The sequence below is a fragment of the Oncorhynchus nerka genome, linkage group LG2, assembly GCF_034236695.1.
Source record: "Oncorhynchus nerka isolate Pitt River linkage group LG2, Oner_Uvic_2.0, whole genome shotgun sequence".
NCBI lineage: Eukaryota > Metazoa > Chordata > Actinopteri > Salmoniformes > Salmonidae > Oncorhynchus > Oncorhynchus nerka.
In genome coordinates, this window is record NC_088397.1 from 82,413,355 (window position 1) to 82,422,756 (window position 9,402).

The following is a 9,402-nucleotide window of genomic DNA, read 5'->3' on the forward strand; positions in this document are numbered from 1 at the left end:
AAATCTTTTGCATTGACTGACCTTCATTTCTTAAAGTTGGACTGTCGTTTCCCTTTTCTTATTTGAACTGTTATTGCCATGATATGCACTTAGTCTTTTACCAAATAGGGATATCTTCTGTGTAGACCCCCTACCTTGTCACAAAACAACTGATTGCCTCAAACTCATAAAGAAGAAGGAGAGAAATTCCACAAATAAACTTTTAATTAACTTTTAAGGCACACCTGTTAATTGAAATGCATTCTAGGTGACTACCTCATGAAGCTGGTTGTGAGAATGCCAAGAGTGTGCAAAGCTGTCATCAAGGCAAAGGGTGGCTATTTGAAGAATTTGTTTAACACTTTTTGGTTACTACGTGATTCCATGTGTTATTTCATTGTGTTGATGTCTTCACTATTATTCTACAATGTAGAATATAGTAAAAATAAAGAAAAACCCGTAGGTGGTCTAAAACTTTTGACCTGTAGTGTATATATTTCTTGTTATATTTATCCCCTTATTTTAGGCACTAATACTTCCATTCATTTTTTAAACTGGTACTGGGGACATGCAGACTCGTCTTGTGTGACTTGTGGGTATCCTACAGCAAAACGGATAAAACAATTGTGTTCATGAGAGTCTCAACTTTCAGTATGGTTGTACAATAGTTTGTAGGCCAAACCATTTGGACACTACATACGATTTTGTGAAATACCGATTGTCAGGATGTCTCATGGTCTGACAATGATCACTCTAGCTCTGCCACCTTTCACCGCAGATGCTAAAGTGCGATATTGGCCCATGCTGATTTTTTTTTTCTCTCTCGCATAAACAGACAGATTTTTAAAATTATGTTAATTAAATTTCCATGGGGGTGTGGCCATTGTAGGCTAGTAGTTAAATGTATTTATTTCAGTTTGACTAATAATGTTCTGCGCTATGTATTATTTCATGTTTCGTGTGGACACCTAGAAGTGTAGCTGATTCTTTTGCAGTGGCTAAAGGGGATCCTAATAAATAGCAAAATATCAAAAATATTGCGATTAGGATATTAACCTGATCCTAGACATTAAGAGTTAACCTTAAACACTTAGTGTAGCACAGCTTAATACGCTCTGGAAATAAATGTATCAGCTTGCCCTCCCCCTATTGCTAAACCCTACGGATAAACTCCGTAGGGTTTACTTTAAATCATAAACTCTAGGCTTGCCCGAGGTACCTTAAATATTAAACCCTAAACTTGCCTTAGCTACCTTGAATCCTAAACTCTAGGCTAGCCCTCCCCCAAATCCTAAACCCTAGGGAGAAACTCTACTCTAAATATTAAACTCTTGGCTTTCCCTAGCTACCTTAAATGCTAGACCCAAGGCTTGTCCTCCCTAAATCCTACACCCTGTGGAGAAACCCTACTCTAGGCTTACCCTAGCTACCTTAAATCCTAAAACCAAGGCTTACCCTCTCCCCCAAATCCTAAACCGTAGGGAGATACCCTACCTTAAATCCTGAACCCTAGAGAGAAACCCTGCCTATAATTCTAAACCATAGGGAGAAACCCACACAAAACTGACCTTAGATGAGTCTATTTTTATCTTGATCATATTAGAAGCATTCCATAAAAGACATATCCAACGCAACATTAAAAATGTGAGCGTTAACGTACATTATGATTATTCAAGGTTACTTTTCAATACTGTATTCATATACATTACAGCATGGCCTTAGAGAGTTACCAGATAGTATATAACAGAGAAGCAAACTAATTATGACCATAAAAATCTGCAAAACACAGGGTATAGTGTGTCACTTTTCAGACAGACAGTAGTTGGAGTGAATCCAATAAATTTAATTGAACTTTCTAATTCATGATTATCCCACATTCCCATGTCGTCCCCACTGCCCGTCACTGTACTGGATCGTCCACTGTCACCGGATACCCACAGTCAAGGGCCACGTACGTAAACTGGGGAGGCCAGGCCAGTCTTCTCCAGGTGACACTACTCAAGGCTGTAAGAGAGGAGAAAGGAGGAGTGGATTCATATTGTTTTCTGTCAAATTGTTATCTTTGTGGCCTGAGGTGGTCTAGCGGTCTTAGCCACTGCCTCTAGAATACATGTACTAGTGCAAAAGTGGGTTCAAATCTATCCCACTGCTATTCAAGCACCCCTGTACTATATAATTATGTACAAGAACAACAAATATTTAAATGGATACCTTCAGTAATTGGAGAGTTGTCGGCCGAGGCGAACAAATCCTCTTTTGCTTCTCTCATTGTCGTCGTCACACTCTGGTCCCCCGAAGATCTGAACCGTCTCCTTCTTCTGCGGCGGCATGTTGTCAAACTCCTCCACCACGATCGTTCGCACTTTCACACAGTTCTTGATGACCTTCCAACCTGGTCTGTTCAGGTCGTTTCTCAATTCCGGAACAGACATTGCGTCAGCCAGTGCAAAGCCAACACTGAGGAGCAGAGAGATGGTCAACATCATCTTCATGGTGATGAGAATTGATAGTGAGTCTGAGTGTTTGGTTCAGCTTCAGTAACAAGATGCTGGAGGCTGCATGTATTTTGTCTCCAACAACTCACCATTTTTATACCAGAATTAATCCAAGTCACTGTGCTGGTTCAACCAGGGGGCATGGCATTAGTGACATTAGAGATCACTATCGCTAGTTCCACTTCCAAGGAGAGGGGAGTGAAGTGACAGCATTGCCTGTTATACTGTTTATGAAACTGATCAGTCATGTTGTTTTGATAACAGCTATTACACCATATCATACCTAACAATGGCCTAAGGTTGCATCCCAAATGGCACCCGACTCCCAACACAGTGCATCACTACTCACCAGGACCCTTATGGCCCTCAGAGCCCCACTACTGACCAGGCCCCGTATGGCCCTAAGCAGAGCACCACTACTGACCACAGCCCACAGGGCCCTCAGCAGAGCACCACTACTGACCACGGCCCATAAGGCCCTCAGGAGAAAACCACTACTGACCAGGCCCCGTATGGCCCTAAGCAGAGCACCACTACTGACCACAGCCCACAGGGCCCTCAGCAGAGCACCACTACTGACCACGGCCCATAAGGCCCTCAGGAGAGCACCACTACTGACCACGGCCCACAGCGCCTTCAGGAGAGCACCACTACTGACCAAGGCACACAGGGCTCTCAGGAGAGCAACACTACTGACCAAGGCCCATAGGGCCCTCAGGAGAGCACCACTACTGACCAAGGCCCATAGGGCCCTCAGCAGTGCACCATGTAAGCGATAGGGCATCACCTGGAATTAGCCATACACAAATGTAAAGTATGATAATGTGTAATATGCCCTGATAAAGAGGAAATGACTGATCACTTTAAGCAGTTTCATACGCTATGCCATCTCTTCACTGGTACTGTTGCAATAGGATGATGATGATGATAGCACGTCTTTAAACATACTGTGCTGTCCCCTAACCGGTTGCAACATGATGATTGATGATGGTGATGATAACATTTATTTAAACCTACAACGCTGTCTCTTCACTGGTAATTTTGCAACATGACCAGTGGTGGAAAAAGTACCCGCTGCAACTCCACAATGAGCTCGAGAGGCGAAGGTTGAGTCATGCGTCCTCTGAAACATGACCCGCCATGCTTCTTAACACCCGCCCACTTAACCCGGAAGCCAGAGGCACCAATGTGTCATTGGGAACATCGTTCCACGAGGTCAGCTAGAGCGCGATGAGCCAATTAATGCCCCTCCAGCCAAACCCTCCTCTAACCTGGACGACACTGGGCCAATTGTGCGCTGGCCTATGGAACTCCCAATCCCGGCCAGTTGTGATACAGCCCGGGATCGACCCTGGGTCTGTAGTTACACTTCTGGCACTGCGATGGAGTGCCTTAGACCGCTGCACCGCTCGGGAGGCCAAAGTAAAGATACCTTAATTAGAACTCTCCCTCTATACTGCCCCTGTTGGAGAAAGTGCGTACCCATAGTAAACTGAATTTTTTTTTTCTCCCAAAATTGCTAATATATGCATATAAAAATTATTATTGAATAGAAAACTCTAAAGTTTCTAAAACCGTTTAAATTATGTCTGTATGTAAAGCAGAACTCTCAGGGCAGCCATTCTCCCAAACACTCTGTGAACAATAGAAAAGTTGGGTCAACTTTGACGTCATCGCCCCCACCCTTCCCAGGCAGCTACGAATCCAGGAACAGTCTATCTGTTCAGCGATGCCTGCTTTCAAATGGTGCGTTCATTGTGAGAATCCCACGAGCCCTGCACGTTTGGCGGGCGAAATTGCTCGTGTCCCTCTGAAATACATGCACTCTATTGCCGCGGCCGATTTGGAGTATGTTCCTTTTCCAAGATCAAGCATTTGAAGCCGGTTTGTCTGTTAGCGCTGTCCTTTGTTCTACATGCTAAAAACATCATAAAGCTCGATTTTGCACATCGTTTGACCAGTTTAATCGACATATAATATGTAAATTGGAAGTTTTAATGCGCAAGAGTGCTGGACCAGAAGTCATTTTTGATGCATTTCAGCTGAAGCTGTTAGCATATGCTAATACAGGGACACACAATGTGAAACCAAACGATTTATTGGGTAAGTATGACTCCTTCTACGTCTTCTGATGGAAGAACATCAAAGGTAAGGGAATATTTATGTGGTTATTTTGGGTTTCTGTGGACTCCAAACGTAGAGGAGACATATGCTAATATCTGAGCGCCGACTCATAGTATAGCCCAGTGAACGATGTCTGTAACGTTAAAAATAAATGTAATACAGCGGTTGCATTAAGAAGAAGTGTATCTTTGTAAATATATGTAGAACATGTATATTTAGTCATGTTTATTGCTTGTTATCTGACGTTATCTGTCGGAGCTATCATCATTTCTCCGGACATTTGAGTAGCATGTTTTTTTTTAAAATGTCGTCAACCGAGATTTATGGATATAAATGGCATATTATTGAAAAAAAATAAAATGTACTGTGTAACATGTAATATTACTGTCATCTGATGAAGATTTTCAAAAGGTTAGTGAATTATTTATTTTTTAATCCTACTTTAAAATTTTATTTTTTCTGGGACAAAATGGCCGCCGCTTGCCTTTTGTTTCGGTGGTGATCTAATATAAATATGTGCTATGTTTTCGCCGTAAAACATTTTAGAAATCTGACTTGCTGGGTAGATTAACAAGATGTTTATCTTTCATTTGAGATATTGGACTTGTTAATATGTGGAGGTTAAATATTTTTAGGAATATTTTTTCGCATTGTGCGTAATGCTAATGAGCTTGAGCCGTAGTCACGATCCCGGATCCGGGATGGGGAGCTCTAAGTGTTAATAGAAAATGAATCAAGTAAAAATGTAAGTCATCCAGTAAAATATTACTTGAGTAAAAGTCTAAAAGTAATTGGTTTTAAATATACTTAAGTATCAAAAGTAAATATAATTAGCAAAAATATACTTAACCTGTTGCTTCTACTCGGGACGCTTGCGTCCCAACTAGAGCTCTGGAAATGCAAATGCGCTACGCTAATTGCTAATAGTATTAGTTAAAACTCAAAAGTTCATTAAAATACACATGCAGGGTATCGAATTAAAGCTACACTCGTTGTGAATCCAGGCAACAAGTCAGATTTTTAAAATGCTTTTCGGCGAAAGCATGAGAAGCTATTATCTGATAGCATGCAACACCCCAAAAGACCCACAGGGGACGTAAACAAAATAATTAGCATTTCGGCGTTACACAAACCGCACAATAAAATAGAAAACATTCATTACCTTTCACCATCTTCTTTGTTGGCACTCCTAGATGTCCCATAAACACTATCTGGGTCTTTATTTCGATTAAATCGTTCCATATAAAGCCTAGATATCGTTATATGTAGACTGTGTGATAAACGAAAAAAACATCGTTTCAAAACGTAACGTCATTTTTTAAATTTCAAAAAGTCGACGATAAACTTTCACAAAACACTTCGAAATACGTTTGTAATGCAACTTTAGGTATTAGTAAACGTTAATAAGCGATAAAATTCATCAGGAGGCGATGTAAAGATCATTAGCTGTCCGTCTGGAAAAATGTCCGGCTAGAAACTCAACGAAAATATCTGGTCCTAGATGTGTTTGACCAAGAAAAAACTCGAAGGGAAATGACAAGACTCTAGACACCGTGTGGAAGCTGTAGGTTCTGCAACCTCAGTCAATTAATTGTGGTTCACCTTTATCAATGGGATCAAGTAGCGCATGGATATATTTTCCCATTTTCAGTGATCAGTTTTTCCTGTGCTTTTCGATGTAAATGCCGTTCTGGTAAAGCCACAGCAGTGATTTAACCAGTTTTTTAAACGTCTGAGTGTTTTCTATCCACACAGACTAAGCAAATGCATATACTATATTCCTGGCATGAGTAGCAGGGCGCTGAAATGTTGCGCGATTTTTAACAGAATGTTCAAAAAAGTAGAGGGTCGACTGAAGAGGTTAAGTATCAAAAGTTAAAGTAAAATTATAAATAATTTTAAATTCCTTAAGCAAACTAGACAGCACAAATTTACGGATAGCAAGGGGCACACTACAACATGCAGACATAATTTACAAACAAAGCGTGTGAGTCCGCCAGTTCAGATGCAGTAGGGATGAACAGAGATGTTCTCTTGATAAGTGCATGAATTAGACCATTTTCCTGTTCTGCTAAGCATTCAAAAAGCAACATGTACTTTTGGGTGTCAGGGAAAATATATGGAGTAAAAAGTACATAATTTTCTTTAGGAATGTAGTGAAGTAAAAGTAAGTTGTCAAAAATACAAATAGTAAAGAAAAGTACAGATACCCCCAAAAACTAGTTTATTAGTACTAATATTTTTACTTAAGTACTTTACACCACTGAACATGACGATGATGGTATTTTTATAAACACACAAAGCTGCTGTGAACAGCACCAAATGTATTCTGCAACACAGACAGCGCTTTACCTAACCTCAATATCTGATTATATGATATGGTGTAATACGCTGTTATCAAGAGGAAATCAGTCAACACTTTCAGAAACAGTTTCACATGCGATGCTGTCCCTTCACTGGGTTAAAGTGGTGTTCTCATCAGAAATAAGGACTAACCACCTGGTACCGACAACCTGGATGGTAAATTGCTTAGGTTGTTAGCGGAATACATTCTGACTCATGTTTGCCACATCTTCAATTTAAGAAGACACTGTGTTCCCTCAGACATGGAGGGAGGCAAAGGTCATTCCACACCCAAGACTTTCAGCATGGTTATAGGGAAGGGCACTCAACATGCTCGGCACTGACGCAAATGACTGATGATTGGTTGAAAGAAATTGATAGTAAGAAGATTGTGGGAGCTGTTTTGTTAGATTTCAGCGCAGCTTTTGATGTCATAACCTACTGTATAGCTGAAAAAACACCAGTGTTATGGATTTGCATACTCTGCCTAATTATAGACTGAGAGTTATCTATTTAATACAACACAGAGGGTTTTTGTTATTGGAAGCCTCTCTCATGCAAATTCAGTTGAGTGTGGTGTACCACAGGGCATGCGGCTAGGGCCATTATTGTATTCTGTTTTGCAAAATACCCTCCACTGACCTTGAATAAAGCTTGTGTGTCTATGTCCGCTGATGACTCAACAGTATACAGTGGGGCAAAAAAGTATTTAGTCAGCCACCCATTGTGCAAGTTCTCCCACTTAAAAAGATGAGAGAGGCCTGTAATTTTCATCATAGGTACACTTCAACTATGACAGACAAAATGAGAAAAAAAATCCAGAAAATCACATTGTAGGATTTTTAATGAATTTATTTGCAAATTATGGTGGAAAATAAGTATTTGGTCACCTTACAAACAAGCAAGATTTCTGGCTCTCACAGACCTGTAACTTCTTCTTTAAGAGGCTCCTCTGTCCTCCACTCGTTACCTGTATTAATGGCATCTGTTTGAACTTATCAGTGTAAAAGACACCTGTCCACAACCTCAAACAGTCACACTCCAAACTCCACTATGGCCAAGACCAAAGAGCTGTCAAAAGACACCAGAAACAAAATTGTAGACCTGCACCAGGCTGGGAAGACTGAATCTGCAATAGATAAGCAGCTTGGTTTGAAGAAATCAACTGTGGGAGCAATTATTAGGAAATGGAAGACATACAAGACCACTGATAATCTCCCTCGATCTGGGGCACCACGCAATATCTCACCCGTGGGGTCAAAATGATCACAAGAGCAGTGAGCAAAAATCCCAGAACCACACGGGGGACCTAGTGAATGACCTGCAGAGAGCTGGGACCAAAGTAACAAAGCCTACCATCAGTAACACACTACGCCGCCAGGGACTCAAATCCTGCAGTGCCAGACGTATCCCCCTGCTTAAGCCAGTACATGTCCAGGCCCGTCTGAAGTTTGCTAGAGAGCATTTGGATGATCCAGAAGAAGATTGGGAGAATGTCATATGCTGAGTTGCATCCAAAGAACACCATACCTACTGTGAAGCATGGGGTGGAAACATCATGCTTTGGGGCTGTTTTTCTGCAAAGGGACCAGGACGACTGATTCGTGTAAAGGAAAGAATGAACTGGGCCATGTATCGTGAGATTTTGAGTGAAAACCTCCTTCCATCAGCAAGGGCATTGAAGATGAAACGTGGCTGGGTCTTTCAGCATGACAATGATCCCAAACACACCGCCCGGGCAACGAAGGAGTGGCTTCGTAAGAAGTATTTCAAGGTCCTGGAGTGGCCTAGCCAGTCTCCAGATCTCAACCCCATAGAAAATCTTTGGAGGGAGTTGAAAGTCTGTGTTGCCCAGCAACAGCCCCAAAACATCACTGCTCTAGAGGAGATCTGCATGGAGGAATGGGCCAAAATACCAGCAACAGTGTGTGAAAACCTTGTGAAGACTTACAGAAAACGTTTGACCTCTGTCATTGCCAACAAAGGGTATATAACAACGTATTGAGATAAACTTTTGTTATTGACCAAATACTTATTTTCCACCATAATTTGTAAATAAATTCATTAAAAATCCTACAATGTGATTTTTAGGATTTTTTTTTCTAATTTTGTCTGTCATAGTTGAAGTGTACCTATGATGAAAATTACAGGCCTCTCTCATGGGAGAACTTGCACAATTGGTGGCTGATTAAATACTTTTTTGCCCCACTGTACATGTCAGCTGCAACAGTAAAATAGATAGAGTTGAAGTCGGAAGTTTTACATACACCTTAGCCAAATACATTTAAACTCAGTTTTTCACAATTCCTGACATTTAATCCTAGTAAAAATTCCCTGTTTTAGATCAGTTAGGATCACCACTTTATTTTAAGAATGTGAATGTCAGAATAATAGTAGAGAGAATGATTTATTTCAGCTTTTATTTATTTCATCACATTCCCAGTGGGTCAGAAGTTTACAT

At 40.9% G+C, this 9,402-nt stretch overlaps 1 long non-coding RNA gene across 1 annotated transcript; it reads right to left on the reverse strand.

Annotated features, from left to right (window-relative positions):
- Positions 1-1,543: 1,543 nt before the first annotated feature.
- LOC135561774 (uncharacterized) lies at positions 1,544-2,281 on the reverse strand. Its single transcript, XR_010459644.1, has 2 exons — positions 2,191-2,281; positions 1,544-1,983 (listed from the first exon to the last, which is right to left on the reverse strand). It is a non-coding gene; the product is annotated as an uncharacterized LOC135561774 (long non-coding RNA).
- Between the last annotated feature and the right edge of the window lie 7,121 nt (positions 2,282-9,402).